General features: G+C 34.3%; 1 protein-coding gene and 6 non-coding genes across 8 annotated transcripts in view; 1 reads left to right on the top strand and 6 right to left on the bottom strand.

The window, feature by feature from the left end:
• The window catches only part of cntn4 (contactin 4), a 211,960-nt gene that overhangs the window by 184,653 nt on the left and 12,289 nt on the right, over nt 1–15,018 (top strand). The gene's annotated exons all lie outside the window — the stretch shown is intronic.
• Nucleotides 530–602, bottom strand: trnaa-agc (transfer RNA alanine (anticodon AGC)). Its single transcript has one exon. It is a non-coding gene; the product is annotated as a tRNA-Ala (tRNA).
• trnaa-agc (transfer RNA alanine (anticodon AGC)) lies at nt 1,646–1,718 on the bottom strand. Its single transcript has one exon. It is a non-coding gene; the product is annotated as a tRNA-Ala (tRNA).
• trnaa-agc (transfer RNA alanine (anticodon AGC)) lies at nt 5,506–5,578 on the bottom strand. Its single transcript has one exon. It is a non-coding gene; the product is annotated as a tRNA-Ala (tRNA).
• trnaa-agc (transfer RNA alanine (anticodon AGC)) lies at nt 7,904–7,976 on the bottom strand. Its single transcript has one exon. It is a non-coding gene; the product is annotated as a tRNA-Ala (tRNA).
• Nucleotides 10,472–10,544, bottom strand: trnaa-agc (transfer RNA alanine (anticodon AGC)). Its single transcript has one exon. It is a non-coding gene; the product is annotated as a tRNA-Ala (tRNA).
• trnaa-agc (transfer RNA alanine (anticodon AGC)) lies at nt 12,502–12,574 on the bottom strand. The gene has a single exon. It is a non-coding gene; the product is annotated as a tRNA-Ala (tRNA).

A 15,018-nucleotide genomic window follows, 5' to 3' on the forward strand; every position in this document is an offset into this window, starting at 1 on the left:
TGGCTGAACACAAGTGGAGGATGCGGGCATCGATCCCGCTACCTCTCACATGCTAAGCAAGCGCTCTACCATTTGAGCTAATCCCCCTTCTCCAGTGTGAATTTAAACGCAAATAAAAAGACCCGACATGAGACAGTCATCAACACAACGAAATTAAGTCATATTTTCTAAACTAAATACATTTTTGTGAAAACATGATAGTATAGTATGTCGTCCAAAATCACTCAAAAAAGTCATAGTATAGTATGTCGTCCAAAATCATTCAAAAAAGTCATAGTATAGTATGTCGTCCAAAATCACTCAAAAACATCATAGTATAGTATGTCATCCAAAATCACTCAAAAACATCATAGTATAGTATGTCGTCCAAAATCACTCAAAAACATCATAGTATAGTATGTCGTCCAAAATCACTCAAAAAAGTCATAGTATAGTATGTCGTCCAAAATGTCATAGTATAGTATGTCGTCTAAAATCCCTCAAAGAAGTCATAGTATGTCTTCCTAAGAGTGAAGTGGCTGAACACAAGTGGAGGATGCGGGCATCGATCCCGCTACCTCTCACATGCTAAGCGAGCGCTCTACCATTTGAGCTAATCCCCCTGCTCCAATGTGAAATTAAACGCAAATAAAAAGTCCCGACATGAGACAGTCATCAACACAACGAAATTAAGTCATATTTTCTAAACTAAATACATTTTTGTGAAAACATGATAGTATAGTATGTCGTCCAAAATCACTCAATAACATCTCTCAGTGTATGTCGTCCAAAATCACCAAAAAAAGTCATAGTATAGTATGTCGTCCAAAATCACCAAAAAAAGTCATAGTATAGTATGTCGTCCAAAATCACTCAAAAACAACATAGTATAGTATGTCGTCCAAAATCACTCAAGAACATCATAGTATAGTATGAAGTCCAAAATCACCAAAAAAAGTCATAATATAGTATGTCGTCCAAAATCCCTCAAAATAGTCATAGTATAGTATGTCGTCCAAAATGAGACCAAAATGTCATAGTATAGTATGTCGTCCAAAATGAGACAAAAATGTCATAGTATAGTATGTCGTCCAAAATCCCTCAAAGAAGTCATAGTATGTCGTCCTCAGAGTGAAGTGGCTGAACACAAGTGGAGGATGCGGGCATCGATCCCGCTACCTCTCACATGCTAAGCAAGCGCTCTACCATTTGAGCTAATCCCCCTTCTCCAGTGTGAATTTAAACGCAAATAAAAAGACCCGACATGAGACAGTCATCAACACAACGAAATTAAGTCATATTTTCTAAACTAAATACATTTTTGTGAAAACATGATAGTATAGTATGTCGTCCAAAATCACTCAAAAAAGTCATAGTATAGTATGTCGTCCAAAATCATTCAAAAAAGTCATAGTATAGTATGTCGTCCAAAATCACTCAAAAACATCATAGTATAGTATGTCATCCAAAATCACTCAAAAACATCATAGTATAGTATGTCGTCCAAAATCACTCAAAAACATCATAGTATAGTATGTCGTCCAAAATCACTCAAAAAAGTCATAGTATAGTATGTCGTCCAAAATGTCATAGTATAGTATGTCGTCTAAAATCCCTCAAAGAAGTCATAGTATGTCTTCCTAAGAGTGAAGTGGCTGAACACAAGTGGAGGATGCGGGCATCGATCCCGCTACCTCTCACATGCTAAGCGAGCGCTCTACCATTTGAGCTAATCCCCCTGCTCCAATGTGAAATTAAACGCAAATAAAAAGTCCCGACATGAGACAGTCATCAACACAACGAAATTAAGTCATATTTTCTAAACTAAATACATTTTTGTGAAAACATGATAGTATAGTATGTCGTCCAAAATCACTCAATAACATCATAGTATAGTATGTCGTCCAAAATCACCAAAAAAAGTCATAGTAAAGTATGTCGTCCAAAATCACCAAAAAAAGTCATAGTATAGTATGTCGTCCAAAATCACTCAAAAACAACATAGTATAGTATGTCGTCCAAAATCACTCAAGAACATCATAGTATAGTATGAAGTCCAAAATCACCAAAAAAAGTCATAATATAGTATGTCGTCCAAAATCACTCAAAATAGTCATAGTATAGTATGTCGTCCAAAATGAGACCAAGATGTCATAGTATAGTATGTCGTCCAAAATCCCTCAAAAAAGTCATAGTATAGTATGTCGTCCAAAATCACTCAAAAAAGTCATAGTATAGTATGTCATCCAAAATCACTCAAAAACATCATAGTAAAGTATGTGGTCCAAAATCACTCAAAAACAACATAGTATAGTATGTCGTCCAAAATCACTCAAGAACATCATAGTATAGTATGAAGTCCAAAATCACCAAAAAAAGTCATAATATAGTATGTCGTCCAAAATCACTCAAAATAGTCATAGTATAGTATGTCGTCCAAAATGAGACCAAAATGTCATAGTATAGTATGTCGTCCAAAATCACCAAAAAAAGTCATACTATAGTATGTCGTCCAAAATCCCTCAAAAAAGTCATAGTATAGTATGTCGTCCAAAATCACTCAAAAAAGTCATTGTATAGTATGTCGTCCAAAATCACTCAAAAACATCATAGTATAGTATGTCTTCCAAAATCACTCAAAAACATCATAGTATAGTATGTCGTCCAAAATCACCAAAAAAAGTCATAGTATAGTATGTCGTCCAAAATGAGACCAAAATGTCATAGTATAGTATGCCGTCCAAAATCACTCAAAAACATCATAGTATAGTATGTCGTCCAAAATGAGACAAAAATGTCATAGTATAGTATGTTGTCCAAAATCCCTCAAAAAAGTCATAGTATAGTATGTCGTCCAAAATCACCAAAAAAAGTCATAGTATAGTATGTCGTGCAAAATGAGACAAAAAAGTCATAGTATAGTATGTCGTCCAAAATTAGACCAAAATGTCATAGTATAGTATGTCGTCCAAAATCACCAAAAAAAGTCATAGTATAGTATGTCGTCCAAAATCACCAAAAAAAGTCATAGTATAGTATGTCGTCCAAAATCACCAAAAAAAAGTCATAGTATAGTATGTCGTGCAAAATGAGAAAAAAAAGTCATAGTATAGTATGTCGTGCAAAATGAGAAAAAAAAGTCATAGTATAGTATGTCGTCCAAAATGAGACCAAAATGTCATAGTATAGTATGCCGTCCAAAATCACTCAAAAACATCATAGTATAGTATGTCGTCCAAAATCACCAAAAAAAGTCATAGTATAGTATGTCGTGCAAAATGAGACAAAAAAGTCATAGTATAGTATGTCGTCCAAAATGAGACCAAAATGTCATAGTATAGTATGCCGTCCAAAATCACTCAAAAACATCATAGTATAGTATGTCGTCCAAAATGAGACAAAAATGTCATAGTATAGTATGTCGTCCAAAATCCCTCAAAAAAGTCATAGTATAGTATGTCGTCCAAAATCACCAAAAAAAGTCATAGTATAGTATGTCGTGCAAAATGAGACAAAAAAGTCATAGTATAGTATGTCGTCCAAAATTAGACCAAAATGTCATAGTATGTCGTCCAAAATCACCAAAAAAAGTCATAGTATAGTATGTCGTCCAAAATCACCAAAAAAAGTCATAGTATAGTATGTCGTGCAAAATGAGAAAAAAAAGTCATAGTATAGTCAGTCATCATCTACCGCTTTATCCTCTGCCAGAGGGTCGCTGTGCCAATCTCAGCTACATCGGGCGATAGGCGGGGTACACCCTGGACAGATCGCCAGTCCATCGCAGGGCCACACACAGATAGAGACAAACAACCATTCACTCTCACACTCACTCCTATGGTCAATTTAGAGTGTCCAATTTACCTATCCCCACATTGCATGTTTTTGGACTGTGGGAGGAAGCCGGAGTACCCGGAGAGAACATGCAAACTCCATGCAGAAAGGCCCTTGTTCCAACCGGGGCTCGAACCCGGGTCTTCTCGCTGCAAGGCGAGAGTGCTAACCACTACACCACCGTGTGGCCCCATAGTATAGTCAGTCAGTCAGTCATCATCTACCGCTTTATCCTCAGCCAGAGGGTCGCGGGGGGTGCTGTGCCAATCTCAGCTACATCGGGCGATAGGCGGGGTACACCCTGGACAGTTCGCCAGACCATCGCAGGGCCACACACAGATAGAGACAAACAACCATTCACTCTCACACTCACTCCTATGGTCAATTTGGAGTGTCCAATTTACCTATCCCCACATTGCATGTTTTTGGACTGTGGGAGGAAGCCGGAGTACCCGGAGAGAACCCACGCACACACAGGGAGAACATGCAAACTCCATGCAGAAAAGCCCTTGTTCCAACCGGGGCTCGAACCCGGGTCTTCTCGCTGCAAGGCGAGAGTGCTAACCACTACACCACTGTGTGGCCCCCATAGTATAGTATGTCTTCCAAAATCACTCAAAAACATCATAGTACAGTATGTCGTCCAAAATCACCAAAAAAAGTCATAGTATAGTATGTCGTCCAAAATCACCAAAAAAAGTCATAGTATAGTATGTCGTGCAAAATGAGACCAAAATGTCATAGTATATATGTCGTCCAAAATGAGACAAAAAAGTCATAGTATAGTATGTCGTCCAAAATCACTCAAAAAAGTCATAGTATAGTATGTCGTCCAAAATCTCTCAAAAAGTCATAGTATAGTATGTCGTCCAAAATCCCTCAAAAAGTCATAGTATAGTATGTCGTCCAAAATCCCTCAAAAAAGTCATAGTATAGTATGTCGTCCAAAATCACTCAAAAACATCATAGTATAGTATGTCGTCCAAAATCACCAAAAAAAGTCATAGTTTAGTATGTCATAGTATAGTATGTCGTCCAAAATCCCTCAAAGAAGTCATAGTATAGTATGTCGTCCAAAATCCCTCAAAAAAGTCATAGTATAGTATGTCGTCCAAAATCACTCAAAAAAGTCATAGTATAGTATGTCGTCCAAAATCACTCAAAAACATCATAGTATAGTATGTCGTCCAAAATCACTCAAAAACATCATAGTATAGTATGTTGTCCAAAATCACTCAAAAACATCATAGTATAGTATGTCTTCCAAAATCACTCAAAAAAGTCAAAGTATAGTATGTCGTCCAAAATCACCAAAAAAAGTCATAGTATAGTATGTCGTGCAAAATGAGACAAAAAAGTCATAGTATAGTATGTCGTCCAAAATGAGACCAAAATGTCATAGTATAGTATGTCGTCCAAAATCACTCAAAAACATCATAGTATAGTATGTCGTCCAAAATGAGACAAAAATGTCATAGTATAGTATGTCGTCCAAAATCCCTCAAAAAAGTCATAGTATAGTATGTCGTCCAAAATCACTCAAAAATGTCATAGTATAGTATGTCGTCCAAAATCACTCAAAAAAGTCATAGTATAGTATGTCGTCCAAAATGTCATAGTATAGTATGTCATCCAAAATCCCTCAAAGAAGTCATAGTATGTCTTCCTAAGAGTGAAGTGGCTGAACACAAGTGGAGGATGCGGGCTTCGATCCCGCTACCTCTCACATGCTAAGCGAGCGCTCTACCATTTGAGCTAATCCCCCTGCTCCAATGTGAAATTAAACGCAAATAAAAAGACCCGCCATGAAACAGTCATCAACACAACGAAATTAAGTCATATTTTCTAAACTAAATACATTTTTGTGAAAACATGATAGTATAGTATGTCGTCCAAAATCACTCAATAACATCATAGTATAGTATGTCGTCCAAAATCACCAAAAAAAAGTCATAGTATAGTATGTCGTGCAAAATGAGACAAAAAAGTCATAGTATAGTATGTCGTCCAAAATGAGACCAAAATGTCATAGTATAGTATGTCGTCCAAAATCACCAAAAAAAGTCATAGTATAGTATGTCGTCCAAAATCACCAAAAAAAGTCATAGTATAGTATGTCGTCCAAAATCACTCAAAGTAGTCATCGTATAGTATGTCGTCCAAAATCCCTCAAAAAAGTCATAGTATAGTATGTCGTGCAAAATGAGAAAAAAAAGTCATAGTATAGTATGTCGTCCAAAATCACTCAATAACATCATAGTATAGTATGTCGTCCAAAATCACCAAAAAAAGTCATAGTATAGTATGTCGTGCAAAATGAGACAAAAAAGTCATAGTATAGTATGTCGTCCAAAATGAGACCAAAATGTCATAGTATAGTATGTTGTCCAAAATCACCAAAAAAAGTCATAGTATAGTATGTCGTCCAAAATCACCAAAAAAAAGTCATAGTATAGTATGTCATGCAAAATGAGAAAAAAAAGTCATAGTATAGTATGTCGTCCAAAATCACTCAATAACATCATAGTATAGTATGTCGTCCAAAATCACTCAAAAAATTCATAGTATAGTATGTCGTCCAAAATCACTCAAAAACATCATAGTACAGTATGTCTTCCAAAATCACCAAAAAAAGTCATAGTATAGTATGTCGTCCAAAATCACCAAAAAAAGTCATAGTATAGTATGTCTTGCAGAATGAGACAAAAAAGTCATAGTATAGTATGTCGTCCAAAATGAGACCAAAATGTCATAGTATAGTATGTCGTCCAAAATCCCTCAAAAAAGTCATAGTATAGTATGTCGTCCAAAATCCCTCAAAAAAGTCATAGTATAGTGTGTCGTCCAAAATCACCAAAAAAAGTAATAGTATAGTATGTCGTCCAAAATCACCAAAAAAAAGTCATAGTATAGTATGTCGTGCAAAATGACACAAAAAAGTCATAGTATAGTATGTCGTCCAAAATGAGATCAAAATGTCATAGTATAGTATGTCGTCCAAAATCACCAAAAAAAAAGTCATAGTATAGTATGTCGTGCAAAATGAGAAAAAAAAGTCATAGTATAGTATGTCGTCCAAAATCACTCAATAACATCATAGTATAGTATGTCGTCCAAAATCACTCAATAACATCATAGTATAGTATGTCGTCCAAAATCACCAAAAAAAAAGTCATAGTATAGTATGTCGTGCAAAATGAGAAAAAAAAGTCATAGTATAGTATGTCGTCCAAAATCACTCAATAACATCATAGTATAGTATGTCGTCCAAAATCACCAAAAAAAGTCATAGTATAGTATGTCGTCCAAAATGAGACCAAAATGTCATAGTATAGTATGTCGTCCAAAATCACCAAAAAAAAGTCATAGTATAGTATGTCGTGCAAAATGAGAAAAAAAAGTCATAGTATAGTATGTCGTCCAAAATCACTCAATAACATCATAGTAAAGTATGTCGTCCAAAATCACCAAAAAAAAGTCATAGTATAGTATGTCGTGCAAAATGAGACAAAAAAGTCATAGTATAGTATGTCGTCCAAAATGAGACCAAAATGTCACAGTATAGTATGTCGTCCAAAATGAGACCAAAATGTCATAGTATAGTATGTCGTCCAAAATCACCAAAAAAAGTCATAGTATAGTATGTCGTCCAAAATCACTCAAAGTAGTCATAGTATAGTATGTCGTCCAAAATCACTCAAAAAAGTCATAGTATAGTATGTCTTCCAAAATCACTCAAAAACATCATAGTATAGTATGTCGTCCAAAATCACCAAAAAAAGTCATAGTATAGTATGTCGTCCAAAATCACCAAAAAAAGTCATAGTATAGTATGTCGTCCAAAATGAGACCAAAATGTCATAGTATAGTATGTCGTCCAAAATCCCTCAAAAAAGTCATAGTACAGTATGTCGTCCTAAAATCCCACAAAAAAGTCATAGTATAGTATGTCTTCCAAAATCACTCAAAAACATCATAGTATAGTATGTCGTCCAAAATCACCAAAAAAAGTCATAGTTTAGTATGTCATCCAAAATCCCTCAAAGAAGTCATAGTATGTCTTCCTAAGAGTGAAGTGGATGAACACAAGTGGAGGATGCGGGGATCGATCCCGCTACCTCTCACATGCTAAGCGAGCGCTCTACCATTTGAGCTAATCCCCCTGCTCCAATGTGAAATTAAACGCAAATAAAAAGACCCGAAATGAGACAGTCATCAACACAACGAAATTAAGTCATATTTTCAAAACTAAATACATTTTTGTGAAAACATGATAGTATAGTATGTCGTCCAAAATCACTCAATAACATCATAGTATAGTATGTCGTCCAAAATCACCAAAATAAAGTCATAGTATAGTATGTCGTGCAAAATGAGACAAAAAAGTCATAGTATAGTATGTCGTCCAAAATGAGACCAAAATGTCATAGTATAGTATGTCGTCCAAAATCACCAAAAAAAGTCATAGTATAGTATGTCGTCCAAAATAACCAAAAAAAGTCATACTATAGTATGTCGTCCAAAATCACTCAAAGTAGTCATAGTATAGTATGTCGTCCAAAATCCCTCAAAAAAGTCATAGTATAGTATGTCGTCCAAAATCACCAAAAAAAGTCATAGTATAGTATGTCGTCCAAAATCACTCAAAAAAGTCATAGTATAGTATGTCGTCCAAAATCCCTCAAAAAAGTCATAGTATAGTATGTCTTCCAAAATCACTCAAAAACATCATAGTACAGTATGTCGTCCAAAATCACCAAAAAAAGTCATAGTATAGTATGTCGTCCAAAATCACCAAAAAAAGTCATAGTATAGTATGTCGTGCAAAATGAGACAAAAAAGTCATAGTATAGTATGTCGTCCAAAATGAGACCAAAATGTCATAGTATAGTATGTCGTCCAAAATCCCTCAAAAAAGTCATAGTATAGTATGTCGTCCAAAATCCCTCAAAAAAGTCATAGTATAGTATGTCGTCCAAAATCCCTCAAAAAAGTCATAGTATAGTGTGTCGTCCAAAATCACCAAAAAAAGTAATAGTATAGTATGTCGTCCAAAATCACCAAAAAAAAGTCATAGTATAGTATGTCGTGCAAAATGACACAAAAAAGTCATAGTATAGTATGTCGTCCAAAATGAGACCAAAATGTCATAGTATAGTATGTCGTCCAAAATCACCAAAAAAAAAGTCATAGTATAGTATGTCGTGCAAAATGAGAAAAAAAAGTCATAGTATAGTATGTCGTCCAAAATCACTCAATAACATCATAGTATAGTATGTCGTCCAAAATCACCAAAAAAAGTCATAGTATAGTATGTCGTCCAAAATGAGACCAAAATGTCATAGTATAGTATGTCGTCCAAAATCACCAAAAAAAAGTCATAGTATAGTATGTCGTGCAAAATGAGAAAAAAAAGTCATAGTATAGTATGTCGTCCAAAATCACTCAATAACATCATAGTAAAGTATGTCGTCCAAAATCACCAAAAAAAAGTCATAGTATAGTATGTCGTGCAAAATGAGACAAAAAAGTCATAGTATAGTATGTCGTCCAAAATCACCAAAAAAAAAGTCATAGTATAGTATGTCGTGCAAAATGAGAAAAAAAAGTCATAGTATAGTATGTCGTCCAAAATCACTCAATAACATCATAGTATAGTATGTCGTCCAAAATCACTCAATAACATCATAGTATAGTATGTCGTCCAAAATCACCAAAAAAAAAGTCATAGTATAGTATGTCGTGCAAAATGAGAAAAAAAAGTCATAGTATAGTATGTCGTCCAAAATCACTCAATAACATCATAGTATAGTATGTCGTCCAAAATCACCAAAAAAAGTCATAGTATAGTATGTCGTCCAAAATGAGACCAAAATGTCATAGTATAGTATGTCGTCCAAAATCACCAAAAAAAAGTCATAGTATAGTATGTCGTGCAAAATGAGAAAAAAAAGTCATAGTATAGTATGTCGTCCAAAATCACTCAATAACATCATAGTAAAGTATGTCGTCCAAAATCACCAAAAAAAAGTCATAGTATAGTATGTCGTGCAAAATGAGACAAAAAAGTCATAGTATAGTATGTCGTCCAAAATGAGACCAAAATGTCACAGTATAGTATGTCGTCCAAAATGAGACCAAAATGTCATAGTATAGTATGTCGTCCAAAATCACCAAAAAAAGTCATAGTATAGTATGTCGTCCAAAATCACTCAAAGTAGTCATAGTATAGTATGTCGTCCAAAATCACTCAAAAAAGTCATAGTATAGTATGTCTTCCAAAATCACTCAAAAACATCATAGTATAGTATGTCGTCCAAAATCACCAAAAAAAGTCATAGTATAGTATGTCGTCCAAAATCACCAAAAAAAGTCATAGTATAGTATGTCGTCCAAAATGAGACCAAAATGTCATAGTATAGTATGTCGTCCAAAATCCCTCAAAAAAGTCATAGTACAGTATGTCGTCCTAAAATCCCACAAAAAAGTCATAGTATAGTATGTCTTCCAAAATCACTCAAAAACATCATAGTATAGTATGTCGTCCAAAATCACCAAAAAAAGTCATAGTTTAGTATGTCATAGTATAGTATGTCATCCAAAATCCCTCAAAGAAGTCATAGTATGTCTTCCTAAGAGTGAAGTGGCTGAACACAAGTGGAGGATGCGGGGATCGATCCCGCTACCTCTCACATGCTAAGCGAGCGCTCTACCATTTGAGCTAATCCCCCTGCTTCTATGTGAAATTAAACGCAAATAAAAAGACCCGAAATGAGACAGTCATCAACACAACGAAATTAAGTCATATTTTCAAAACTAAATACATTTTTGTGAAAACATGATAGTATAGTATGTCGTCCAAAATCACTCAATAACATCATAGTATAGTATGTCGTCCAAAATCACCAAAATAAAGTCATAGTATAGTATGTCGTGCAAAATGAGACAAAAAAGTCATAGTATAGTATGTCGTCCAAAATGAGACCAAAATGTCATAGTATAGTATGTCGTCCAAAATCACCAAAAAAAGTCATAGTATAGTATGTCGTCCAAAATAACCAAAAAAAGTCATACTATAGTATGTCGTCCAAAATCACTCAAAGTAGTCATAGTATAGTATGTCGTCCAAAATCCCTCAAAAAAGTCATAGTATAGTATGTCGTCCAAAATCACCAAAAAAAGTCATAGTATAGTATGTCGTCCAAAATCACTCAAAAAAGTCATAGTATAGTATGTCGTCCAAAATCCCTCAAAAAAGTCATAGTATAGTATGTCTTCCAAAATCACTCAAAAACATCATAGTACAGTATGTCGTCCAAAATCACCAAAAAAAGTCATAGTATAGTATGTCGTCCAAAATCACCAAAAAAAGTCATAGTATAGTATGTCGTGCAAAATGAGACAAAAAAGTCATAGTATAGTATGTCGTCCAAAATGAGACCAAAATGTCATAGTATAGTATGTCGTCCAAAATCCCTCAAAAAAGTCATAGTATAGTATGTCGTCCAAAATCCCTCAAAAAAGTCATAGTATAGTATGTCGTCCAAAATCCCTCAAAAAAGTCATAGTATAGTGTGTCGTCCAAAATCACCAAAAAAAGTAATAGTATAGTATGTCGTCCAAAATCACCAAAAAAAAGTCATAGTATAGTATGTCGTGCAAAATGACACAAAAAAGTCATAGTATAGTATGTCGTCCAAAATGAGACCAAAATGTCATAGTATAGTATGTCGTCCAAAATCACCAAAAAAAAAGTCATAGTATAGTATGTCGTGCAAAATGAGAAAAAAAAGTCATAGTATAGTATGTCGTCCAAAATCACTCAATAACATCATAGTATAGTATGTCGTCCAAAATCACCAAAAAAAGTCATAGTATAGTATGTCGTCCAAAATGAGACCAAAATGTCATAGTATAGTATGTCGTCCAAAATCACCAAAAAAAAGTCATAGTATAGTATGTCGTGCAAAATGAGAAAAAAAAGTCATAGTATAGTATGTCGTCCAAAATCACTCAATAACATCATAGTAAAGTATGTCGTCCAAAATCACCAAAAAAAAGTCATAGTATAGTATGTCGTGCAAAATGAGACAAAAAAGTCATAGTATAGTATGTCGTCCAAAATGAGACCAAAATGTCATAGTATAGTATGTCGTCCAAAATGAGACCAAAATGTCATAGTATAGTATGTCGTCCAAAATCACCAAAAAAAGTCATAGTATAGTATGTCGTCCAAAATCACTCAAAGTAGTCATAGTATAGTATGTCGTCCAAAATCACTCAAAAAAGTCATAGTATAGTATGTCTTCCAAAATCACTCAAAAACATCATAGTATAGTATGTCGTCCAAAATCACCAAAAAAAGTCATAGTATAGTATGTCGTCCAAAATCACCAAAAAAAGTCATAGTATAGTATGTCGTCCAAAATGAGACCAAAATGTCATAGTATAGTATGTCGTCCAAAATCCCTCAAAAAAGTCATAGTACAGTATGTCGTCCTAAAATCCCACAAAAAAGTCATAGTATAGTATGTCCTCCAAAATCACTCAAAAACATCATAGTATAGTATGTCGTCCAAAATCACCAAAAAAAGTCATAGTTTAGTATGTCATAGTATAGTATGTCATCCAAAATCCCTCAAAGAAGTCATAGTATGTCTTCCTAAGAGTGAAGTGGCTGAACACAAGTGGAGGATGCGGGCATCGATCCCGCTACCTCTCACATGCTAAGCGAGCGCTCTACCATTTGAGCTAATCCCCCTGCTCCAATGTGAAATTAAACGCAAATAAAAAGACCCGAGATGAGACAGTCATCAACACAACGAAATTAAGTCATATTTTCAAAACTAAATACATTTTTGTGAAAACATGATAGTATAGTATGTCGTCCAAAATCACTCAATAACATCATAGTATAGTATGTCGTCCAAAATCACCAAAAAAAAAGTCATAGTATAGTATGTCGTCCAAAATCACCAAAAAAAGTCATAGTATAGTATGTCGTCCAAAATCACTCAAAAACATCATAGTATAGTATGTCGTCCAAAATCACCAAAAAAAAGTCATAGTATAGTATGTTGTCCAAAATCACCAAAAAAAGTCATAGTATAGTATGTCGTGCAAAATGAGAAAAAAAAGTCATAGTATAGTATGTCGTCCAAAATGAGACCAAAATGTCATAGTATAGTATGTCGTCCAAAATCACCAAAAAAAGTCATAGTATAGTATGTCGTCCAAAATCACCAAAAAAAGTCTTAGTATAGTATGTCGTCCAAAATCACTCAAAGTAGTCATAGTATAGTATGTCGTCCAAAATCCCTCAAAAAAGTCATAGTATAGTATGTCGTCCAAAATCACTCAAAAAAGTCATAGTATAGTATGTCGTCCAAAATCACTCAAAAAAGTCATAGTATAGTATGTCGTCCAAAATCCCTCAAAAAAGTCATAGTATAGTATGTCGTGCAAAATGAGACAAAAAAGTCATAGTATAGTATGTCGTCCAAAATTAGACCAAAATGTCATAGTATAGTATGTCGTCCAAAATCCCTCAAAAAAGTCATAGTATAGTATGTCGTCCAAAATCCCTCAAAAAAGTCATAGTATAGTATGTCGTCCAAAATCACCAAAAAAGTCATAGTATAGTATGTCGTCCAAAATCACCAAAAAAAAGTCATAGTATAGTATGTCGTGCAAAATGAGACAAAAAAGTCATAGTATAGTATGTCGTCCAAAATGAGACCAAAATGTCATAGTATAGTATGTCGTCCAAAATCACCAAAAAAAGTCATAGTATAGTATGTCGTCCAAAATCACCAAAAAAAGTCATACTATAGTATGTCGTCCAAAATCCCTCAAAAAAGTCATAGTATAGTATGTCGTCCAAAATCACTCAAAAAAGTCATAGTATAGTATGTCGTCCAAAATCACTCAAAAACATCATAGTATAGTATGTCGTCCAAAATCACTCAAAAACATCATAGTATAGTATGTCTTCCAAAATCACTCAAAAACATCATAGTATAGTATGTCGTCCAAAATCACCAAAAAAAGTCATAGTATAGTATGTCGTGCAAAATGAGACAAAAAAGTCATAGTATAGTATGTCGTCCAAAATGAGACCAAAATGTCATAGTATTGTATGCCGTCCAAAATCACTCAAAAACATCATAGTATAGTATGTCGTCCAAAATGAGACAAAAATGTCATAGTATAGTATGTCGTCCAAAATCCCTCAAAAAAGTCATAGTATAGTATGTCGTCCAAAATCACTCAAAAATGTCATAGTATAGTATGTCGTCCAAAATCACTCAAAAAAGTCATAGTATAGTATGTCGTCCAAAATGTCATAGTATAGTATGTCGTCCAAAATCCCTCAAAGAAGTCATAGTATGTCTTCCTAAGAGTGAAGTGGCTGAACACAAGTGGAGGATGCGGGCATCGATCCCGCTACCTCTCACATGCTAAGCGAGCTCTCTACCATTTGAGCTAATCCCCCTGCTCCAATGTGAAATTAAACGCAAATAAAAAGACCCGACATGAGACAGTCATCAACACAACGAAATTAAGTCATATTTTCAAAACTAAATACATTTTTGTGAAAACATGATAGTATAGTATGTCGTCCAAAATCACTCAATAACATCATAGTATAGTATGTCGTCCAAAATCACCGAAAAAAAAGTCATAGTATACTATGTCGTCCAAAATCACCAAAAAAAGTCATAGTATAGTATGTCGTCCAAAATCCCTCAAAAAAGTCATAGTATAGTATGTCGTCCAAAATCACTCAAAAATGTCATAGTATAGTATGTCGTCCAAAATCACTCAAAAACATCATAGTATAGTATGTCGTCCAAAATCACTCAAAAACATCATAGTATAGTATGTTGTCCAAAATCACTCAAAAACATCATAGTATAGTATGTCGTCCAAAATCACTCAAAAAAGTCATAGTATAGTATGTCGTCCAAAATCACCAAAAAAAGTCATAGTATAGTATGTCGTCCAAAATCACTCAAAGTAGTCATAGTATAGTATGTCGTCCAAAATCACCAAAAAAAAGTCATAGTATAGTATGTCGTCCAAAATCCCTCAAAAAAGTCATAGTATAGTATGTCGTCCAAAATCCCTCAAAAAAGTCATAGTATAGTATGTCGTCCAAAATGAGACCAAAATGTCATAGTATAGTATGTCGTCCAAAATCAC

The sequence above is a fragment of the Solea solea genome, chromosome 6 (assembly GCF_958295425.1).
Source record: "Solea solea chromosome 6, fSolSol10.1, whole genome shotgun sequence".
NCBI classification, from domain to species: Eukaryota; Metazoa; Chordata; class Actinopteri; order Pleuronectiformes; family Soleidae; genus Solea; species Solea solea.